The sequence below is a fragment of the Dermacentor silvarum genome, chromosome 2 (assembly GCF_013339745.2).
Source record: "Dermacentor silvarum isolate Dsil-2018 chromosome 2, BIME_Dsil_1.4, whole genome shotgun sequence".
Lineage (NCBI taxonomy): Eukaryota > Metazoa > Arthropoda > Arachnida > Ixodida > Ixodidae > Dermacentor > Dermacentor silvarum.
Genome location: NC_051155.1, coordinates 159,583,679 through 159,593,028, shown reverse-complemented (window position 1 = coordinate 159,593,028; position 9,350 = coordinate 159,583,679).

The window sequence follows — 9,350 nt, the reverse complement described above, 5'->3', positions numbered from 1 at the left end:
AGTAGTGTAAAAGCTCGACGACCGACAGAATCAAAGCGTCGAGCAGGCCGAATAACTAATCTGCAGGGCGAGAAAGATGCTTCGTAATCAGACTTACTGGTACACTGCAACTGAATGTTTTGCCACCGCGCTTTCTTTTCCTTCTTTTCTTTCTTTTTTGTATTTTGATGTATAAGAGGGAGTGGTTCCTAAATTACAGCAAATGTTGGGTTCATTAGAGAACGCCAGACACGCATCAATTTTGCCCGCTCACTAACACGCGAGAAACACGCCCCTACATTCACATGACAGCAGGCGACAGCCGCTCCAGTGAGGTCTCGTAGAGAGATGAACGTCCGCTCACGGTGGGAGGCCACAATGGCGGCCGGCCAAATGAGCAGGGAGAAAACATACAAATACAAACGAAAAGCAACATCCTGAAACATTAAAATATTAGCATCTTGATATATATGGTCCTGTGATACTTTGACGGAACTGTAGTTTGATTATTATATTTAGTTGCGCTAGATGCGTGGCGTAATCAAACGCGCTTCAGCTTCAGCCACACATGAGCGCCGTCATATCTCCTCTGCATTGCGCAGTTCTCGTGATGCATGCTGGGAAGAGGATGGCCGGTGGTGTCGTTTTAAAACGGTCGTGTCGCGCTTTGTTTCATCCCTTTACCACGTTTTTACGCTCTCCGATTTGGTGGCGTGCGCTTACCAAGCGTATTGTGTGTCTGAGTCACTCGTGACGGGTGGTACAGTTACCAAAAGGACTCCTAAAGGCTCGCGCGCCGCTGAAAAGAAGCCGTGACGCCGGACGTGGAGCACGGACATGTTTGGCGTGCTGCGTGGCCGCTGCGACGAGACGCATTGCCGATGGCCAATGGTAAAGGTTCTTCGCTTACCTGAGAGTGGTGAGCATCGTTTGTGTTGTGACTGCTGTAATGAATGCCGAAGACAGCAATAAATGCGACCTAGGTAAGCAATGCTTCCTGTTCAACTATCTATTTGCTGGTGTGTGTTTGTCGTATATTTCACCGTCAATTCTTGCTCATGCTCGCACTGTTCAGTTTTATTTAAGTGAACTACTTGCTTGCTTCATAAACACTGTTGTTTTAATATTTTTTATCACTATCAGTCACCGTGTTGGCTATTCTTAAATCTGAAGTTTATGTTGCACTTTTGTGCGGACGTACATTGACCTCATGCGCGGAACTGCTGTTTTGTGCTGATATTCATTTTGTAATCACTTGATATTGGATTTTGACTGTTAAACTGTCACATTATTGCGGTGTTGTTTTTTGTACTTGTACTGGAGGGGAGTACGAACTGACTTGAGAATTCATTTTCGTTCAGTTTTTTTAATCTTAAATTTTTATTCTTACCGACATTTCCTAGACAGAAGAGTATATTCGCCTTAGGCGTGTTTAATTATTTCTTCTGTGGTAGTTTTTCATCTGTTTGTGGTTTATTTATGCCTCTTTCATTACATGTTAATAGCTGTTGTTTGCAGGGCGACGCTAACACATAACTATGAGATTGTAAGATTACTTTTCTGTCGTTGTAGGCTCCACTACACAGCAAGGAGACCTGAAAATTAGCAACTGACATACTAACAGCAAAGAGACATGATTGTGCTCGAAAGAGGGATGAGATCGGCCTCCACGTGTAAGTCTAAAACTTATATGTATTTGTATTTGAAGATATTGTACACGAACCTTCAACATTTCTCTTTTTTTTTTTTTTGCCCTATTCCTCATGATGCTGTAGAAGTTTCTGATGCCAGGCAGCGCTGTACTCAGAGGTTTTTTCATTACTGCTTCATGGCCGTGGAGAAGAAAACAGACCAAGGAAAAATGTAATTTTGCTTGTGAAGGGAGAACTTTGAGTTACCTTGTTTTGTATATGCAAATAAACATGACATTTTCACTAAATGTTTTGTGTCAGCTTGCCTTCTCACAGCTGCTACTCACATCATTTCCAGAATGTGGGTGCTGCCGTCTCATACCTATATATATATTTTTCGATACAAGAAATGTTGCATGCAGAAATGCGTATTCATTCTGAATTGTGCCGCCTTTTCAGATGTGCTTTCCACTTGTGCAAAATATAATTACTAGAAATCTCATTATCATGTGATGACGACATGATACTTTTTGCAAAAAACTTTTAACATGGTCCGCAGCAAAGAAAAATGTTGCGGGACGAACCTTTATACAATGCATTCACCAGTATACAAAAGCAACATACCGTGCATTTCATAAATTATTTTGTGTTTTGCACATTTAACCCAAAATTACCAATTATGTGCCAGCTTATTTCAAAAGGTACAACTCTTGATACATTGTGCATTCTATACTAATTCCTGCAAGCTGCCTTGTGTAAATGAGCTGCGCTGTAAAATAGCAAGGTGGCAAAGGTTTATACGTTGTTAACCAGTCTGTCCATGAATATTAAAAAAAAGATAATTTGAGACGAAATGTTGAGGCTAGCTTAGCAGGGCCATTTGAGGAATTATCAGGCATTGCCTGGGATATTATTTGGTGTAGCGAGGTTATGATTTCTGCTGAACAAGTTTTATAATCGCAACATAATTTCAATAATAAGCATTAGTACGAATGGCGCCAATGTTTGACTGATTAGCATGTAAATAAACAATCGTGGTTAACGGCAGAGCTGGCCAATCAGCACGCCATATCCGGTTGCTGGAAGCATTCTGCCACAGGATAGTCTCAAAAACACATACTGTGAACATGCCATAAAATGCATTGCTGTTCCAGTTGAGATATTTACAGAATTTTGCAGCAAACATACCATAAAATTCATTGCTGTTCCAACTGAGATATTTACAGAATTTTGCTGCAGGTTGTGCAGAAAGAATAACTGAAGCAGCAACGCACTTCATTGCAGATTCAATTTCTCGAACTTGGTGCCAGGCACAATTATGGCAAATCGGTATGCTTTCAGTACTAGCTGCCTTCAATGTGCAATTACATGTTCCCAAAGAAATGAAAAAGCTAATTAGTAAAATTTTCTTCCCAAATGTATTGAGTATCGCGCAAATGCTGTCTGTCGCCACTATGAAGTTTTCACAGCAATAAAATGTCATTTTGTCTTAAAACCTGAATACCTTTTTGGTTTTAGACAATGAGTCATGTCTAAGAAATTAGGGCATAACCCCTGCGGCCAGATTTAGGAACCTTTTTTTCTGTAATCTTTCGTATAGGCATCCAGTCTTGCACGTTTTCACCTGCACGTCCTTCTGCGCACGCACATGAATTTTGTGCATTGCTCCTTCAGCCATCCATTGAACTTCACTGCAGGGCACTAGCGTAACTCACTGAGCAGCGTTTTCAGAAAACTGTATTTCGGAAGATCAGCCGAATTTCAACAACTTTCCGTTGGCTACGTCAAAAGGATACCTTTTTCCGATAACATAAGCTTTTACGGCGCTTAATCGTAAATTGCCTGCCGAGTTATAGCAGCGATTTAACCTTGACCAAAGCGCAAATATAACGCAGCATAGAAGTTATGACTAAGTGCCTTACATGCCTATATTTTCAGAAAAGTGCATCCTCCTGACGTTGGTAACCGAAAGTTGTAGATATTCGGCCGATTATTTGAAGTAGAATTTTTATGAAGTTCTGCTCAGTGAGTTACGCTAGTGCATTGCGTTGAAGTTTGGTGGTTGGCTGAAGAATCAATGTCCTAAATTCATGGACATGCGCAAGGACGCACGTGTGAAGCCTTGCAAGACTCTATGCCTATACGAAAGGTTACATACAAAAAGGCTACGTGTACCTATGCTAAAGGTTACTATATAGTAACCTTTATTATAGGTACACGTAGCCTTTTATTTTATAGGTTACAAATTTGTGAGAGTGTGCCCTTCATTAAAGGTTACTTAAATAAAGGTTACTATGTAACTTTTCATTTATAGGTGCACAAATTTGTGAGAATATACCCCTTTAGTAAACGTTACCGTGCTAAGAGTGTAGTAGTAGTCGTCGTCGTCGTAGTAGGTAGCCACGTCTACTTTTATGAAAAAAAAAAAAAACACCGCATATCCACGGGGTGAATAATGATGAGTGGGCGAAGTTCCGGAGGGAATCATCGGTAAACCGTGAATATTCCGTGTAATTCGCCCAGTCTCACCGCACTAAATCGAACGATTGACTTCCACCAATGACACGCGCCATATGTGACGTCATTCCTATTTTATAACAGCGCCCTTCATTATAATTGCACCATCTCCCGCTTAAGGGGACGCTAGCACAAACGCGTTAGAAACGTGCAGTACTCTCTAGTAAGGGGGAGAGGCCACAGCGTCTTACGCAGCCGTTTACACATGCCGGAACGTGCACCGCGTTTGCCGACGCCATCACATGACTGCTGAGAGAGTATAACCCCCGTATTCATAAACGCTCCTCGACTTGAACTTGGCGCTGAGCCGTGCTCCCTCAAGGGCTGCAGAAGATAGCGCCAACCTTTCCCTTTCCCTCAAGAACCACTTATCATCACTTGAACTTGACTTGTTGGCGCTGAGCCGTGCTCCCTCAAGGGCTGCAGAAGATAGCGCCAACCTTTCCCTTTCCCTCAAGAACCACTTATCTCTTGACTTGCCACCGCCTTGGGCAGCGCGTTCGAAAACGCGTTAAAGGCATGTGTAAACGGCTGCGTAAGACGCTGTGGCCTCTCCTCCTTACTAGAGAGTACTGCACGTTTCTAACGCGTTTGTGCTAGCGTCCCCTAAAGCAGGAGATGGTGCAATTATAATGAAGGGTGCTGTTATAAAATAGGAATGACGTCACATATGGCGCGTGTCATTGGTGGAAGTCAATCGTTCGATTTAGTGCGGCGAGACTGGGCGAATTACACGGAAGATTCACGGTTTATCGATGATTCCCTCCGGAGCTTCGCCCACTCATCATCATTCACCCCGTGGATATGCGGTGTTTTTGTCGTGCTGAACTGACGAGACAAGATCTATGACGTTGTCTATAACGTCTGCGTCGGAGCGTCGGAAGCTTGCCATAGCGTCAGGGTGTATCTCGTAGCGCTTTAGGTACCACTTTAGAAGTGTCAGCACCATCCTCTCCGTCACCTTTCCTAGACAACTAGCCAGAGCAAATAGAACATATATACAGGGTGTGCCAGCTAACGTAAGCGAAGCTGCTAATTCTACATCCTACGCGTTTGGGACAGCAGATACTACAACGGCTAATGGAATGATTTAGTGCTCTGTAGAAGATTATATAAACCGCACTAGTAATATGTAACTCGGTGACCAGAGAGAGAGAATAAACTTTATGCAAAGGAGCACACTAGCGTAGGAAGCTCCTCGGCTGTGCAGTGGGTGGTCCCCTCCAGTCTAGGAGTCCTGCGGCATTAGCTGCCCATCTCGCTCGGTTGACTAGGTTGAGCTGGTTCGTCGAGTCGGAGCTGTACAGCGCTGCCTGCCATTGCCATGTGGTGGAGTGTGTTACGGGTGTGAGCTGTGGTGTGCTTGTGCAAGCCCATACCATGTGGCCGGAAATTGGGTACAAGGTTTAATGTGCTCCTCTCCATTCAAAAGAAGCAGGTGCCTGTGGGAGCACCCCTACGTCTCCTGCTGATTAGGCCAGCGTCCTCAAAGAGAACGTTGCTTTACGGTGGCATGGCCTAGAAGGAGACTTTGCTTGAAAAAGGCTGTAAAAAGTGTTCAATCTCCAGATAAGACCATAAATATTCTTACAGATTCCCAACAAGCATGTCGAAACTACGCACAAGGGCGGATTTCCCGGATGACTCACAAAATGCTATACACAAGAAGCAACATAGTTCACCACTAGTAAACCTAGTCTGGACACCTGGGCATGCGTCTCTACATGGCAATGATCACGTTCATGGGACAGCCAGAGGCCTCACCCTCCAGGCGCCTGTGGAAGGCCAGTCCAACCCAGACAAGGTGGAGACTATACCGCTTACATACGCGCATATTCTACAACACCACAGATTATCCCGTAGAACATTCCTTCCACCACAATTAAACTAAACCGTGCAGATGCACAGTTTAGTTTCCATTTAGTATTTTATTTATTATTTTATCCATTTAGTACTTATTTTATCCATTTAGTATTTAAGGATGACACAGTGTGCTCCGTAGTTGAAAGACGTTCTCGAATGTCTGCTGGTTCTGATAAGATTGTGGCTTGTCCAGATTGAAGTCATGCAGATATTTCCTCAACAGAGGGACCAGGGTTTAGTTCGATGTCCCCGCAAAACAAGCAGTTTACAGACACAAAGGAAATGGTACGCTATAAATAGACACGTCCGTGGGCACAGCACAACTAACAAAGTCAGGTCATAACTTTTAAATGATGAAAAAAAAGTTGTCGCAGTTTCACCTGAAAGGTGAAGCATCAATTGCGATAGCAAATTTGTAGAGAGCTATACGGAGTAATGATATTAGCTTTATCAGCTGTATAAACTTGGACATGCAGCAGCACCGGCAACGCGCAGAACTGTTGTCGACGCGGTCGGCGTTTTGCCCGCGTTCGCTCAAAATGCGTGCGGCGTTGGTGACTGTTGCCGGAGCCTGTGATATAAATAGGCACTTGGTGCCGCAGCTAAACGTCGCCTCCCTTCCCTCCCCCTTCCCCCCCTCCCCCACGGCGTCTCGCGCATCGGAAGAAGGCGCGTTTGCTCTACATATATGGTGATTGTAAAGGAGGAAAGAGACGCCTACTTCTGCAGCCCTTAAGGAAGCACGGCGCAGAACGCGCGTTTGTTCTCCGCCGTGCGTTCACTCCCCGTGAAAGAGCGCGTCCTTCGCGCCCTTTCACTCGCACATACAGCGTTCGGCAGCGCGCGGTCACGATTTCATCTCCATTGACGTCATACGGAACCTCACGGCGACGGCGACGGCGACGCCGACGGCAGAAATCTGCTTTTGAGTGTCCATATAATTGCTATCGCAATAAAACTAACCTGTGTTACGAGCAGAAAACGTTTGGTGAACGACATGATGCCTCGATGAGTACAAATTGCTTCAGGTTTAACAAAAAAGTTTTAATCCAACAGGTGGTGGGCCGTTACCTAAAACGCCTTCTACTTTCGCCATTAGCTTGTTATGGCATACACTATGAGGTGCTTTCGATAGGCCTAGTAGATCCATATCTGTCTGTCTACGGTTATTCAGGCTAAGTGCAAGGCGGTGTACAACTTCAGTCAATTGTGTCCTAGTCCTAGTTGATAAGCCATTTCAGAATCCATGCTGGTTAGGAGAAAGAAAGTTTACTCGTTGATTGAAAACTGTAATGTGTTTAAAAATAATATGCTCTAGGAGTAAGAGATATGACGCATTATTTTATGCCATACCTTTATCTCCGGTATTGGTATAATTTGAGCTATTTTCCAGTCTGACGGTAATTTTTCTAATTAGAATGATTTTCTGAACATTAAGCCGAGATATCTGCAGCACCATTCTGCGTACCTTTTAAGAAAGTCCTTTGTAATCCCATCGGGGCCACTAGATTTCTTAGAATCAGTGTTCAACAGTAGGTTCAAGATACCTGCATCTGTAATGTTTAGGTTATCGATGCTCATAGTAATGCCCAGATTACCCGGGGGTATACTCTCAATTTGCACTAAAAATACTGACCGGAAAAAAATTCTTGAATGAATCAGCCTTCATTTGGTTTTGTTCTGCAGATTGTGGTTCTATTAGGTTTCTACTGAAGTGCTTCCAGAACCTGTAGTGATTATTTGTAAGGAAGTTTGGAAGAGTTACGTTAAACTAATATTCTTTTCTGCCTTGGTTTTATTTCTGAGATGTGCTATAGCGTACACGAGTTTCGAAGTTCTCGACTGCCTTGGATTATTCTTTGCTGTTTTACGAAGCCGATTAACTCGACGCGTCGATTGAATAACCTCTCGCGTGATCCATGGGTTTGACGTTCTCTGTCTTTTTACTTTTTTTGAGAATAAACTTATCTATACAAAAAAATAAAATCGCTTTCAACGTAATCCTAAGAGTGTTTATATCATAGGATGCGTCAGACGCCAGCTGTGAAAAGCTATGAAAGTCGTGGTCTCATTTGATTAGCAGACTGCTGTCATCAGCTTTGTGAAAGTTGATTATTACAGAAACTTAGCTATGATTCGTTATTGTGCTGCTAAGTGGCAAATCGCATACTGGTATATCGTGGTCTGAGATGCCTTGAATAATATCTGATTTGATACCTCTTATCTGGAAGTGTTGGCTGACAAGAATAAGGTCGAGGATGTTTCTTTACTGTGCCCTGTGTACGTGTAGCTTTAGTCACGATTTGTTGAAGGTTATATGCTAGCATATAACCATGATTGGAGATCGCAGGGAGACGCCTTCGTCGTGCAGTGGACATACATATAGGCTGATAATGATGATGATGATTATATTGACGATTTGCTAGCATGATGTCAAATAGGGAATCTGAGGCTGATGATGAGTGATCCATTGTATACAACTCTATGTCAGCAAGGTTGAAATCACCCATCAGCAATATTCTCGAATTTCGCACGTGCTTTTGCATGAACTCTTGAATAGCGGACATGCTTTGATGATCCGATGACAGGCTTTGATAAACACATCCAATGAACGCGGTCCCTGAGTCACATGAAAGTTTACAAAACACAGCCTCTGCTTCTTAATCATATGGCAAAACGAAGAAAGAAAAAAAAATTACCAGTGTAGCAACGCCTTGCCACGTGTTAGACGGCCCTTGCGAAAACCGGAGTAATTTGGTGGCGCGATTTCGGGGTGGTAGATATCCGGTGTGAGCCTTGTTTCAGTACTTACCACAATATCAGGTTCATATTCAAGCAAAAGATTTTTGAGAGCTTCGATTTTAAGATACTCCTGCCATTTATATTTATTTAAGGCATTTCTTTGGCTGTGCGTTTCGGCGAGTGAAAGGTCGGCGTCTAGCGACGTCCTTTTTTGGAGAAGCACTTGGTCATTTTTCACATCAAGCCATACGAAGGCTTGGCCATTAATACATAGTTTGTCAAAAGCGAGTGATACCTTCTCGTGTTTTTGTCGGTCTTGTTTCGCGCTGTTCAAAAGCTTTATCTTGACTTCCCAAATTTTACGTGCAAAATCTTCACCAATAGACAGACCAATATTCCTAAATTTGTAACCTTTGTTTAATATTGCGCTTTTCGCAATATTTTTTATTATGACAACCGCAATATTTTTTAACATAACGTTTTAAACTACTGCCCAGGAGGGCAATAGTTTAAAAATAACTGGCCTGGTCTTGTTTGGCTGAGCATAGCCCAATCGATGTATACTTTCAATCGCAACTGGCTCAAGGTCGAGTTTTTGTCCAATAACATAATTGTTTA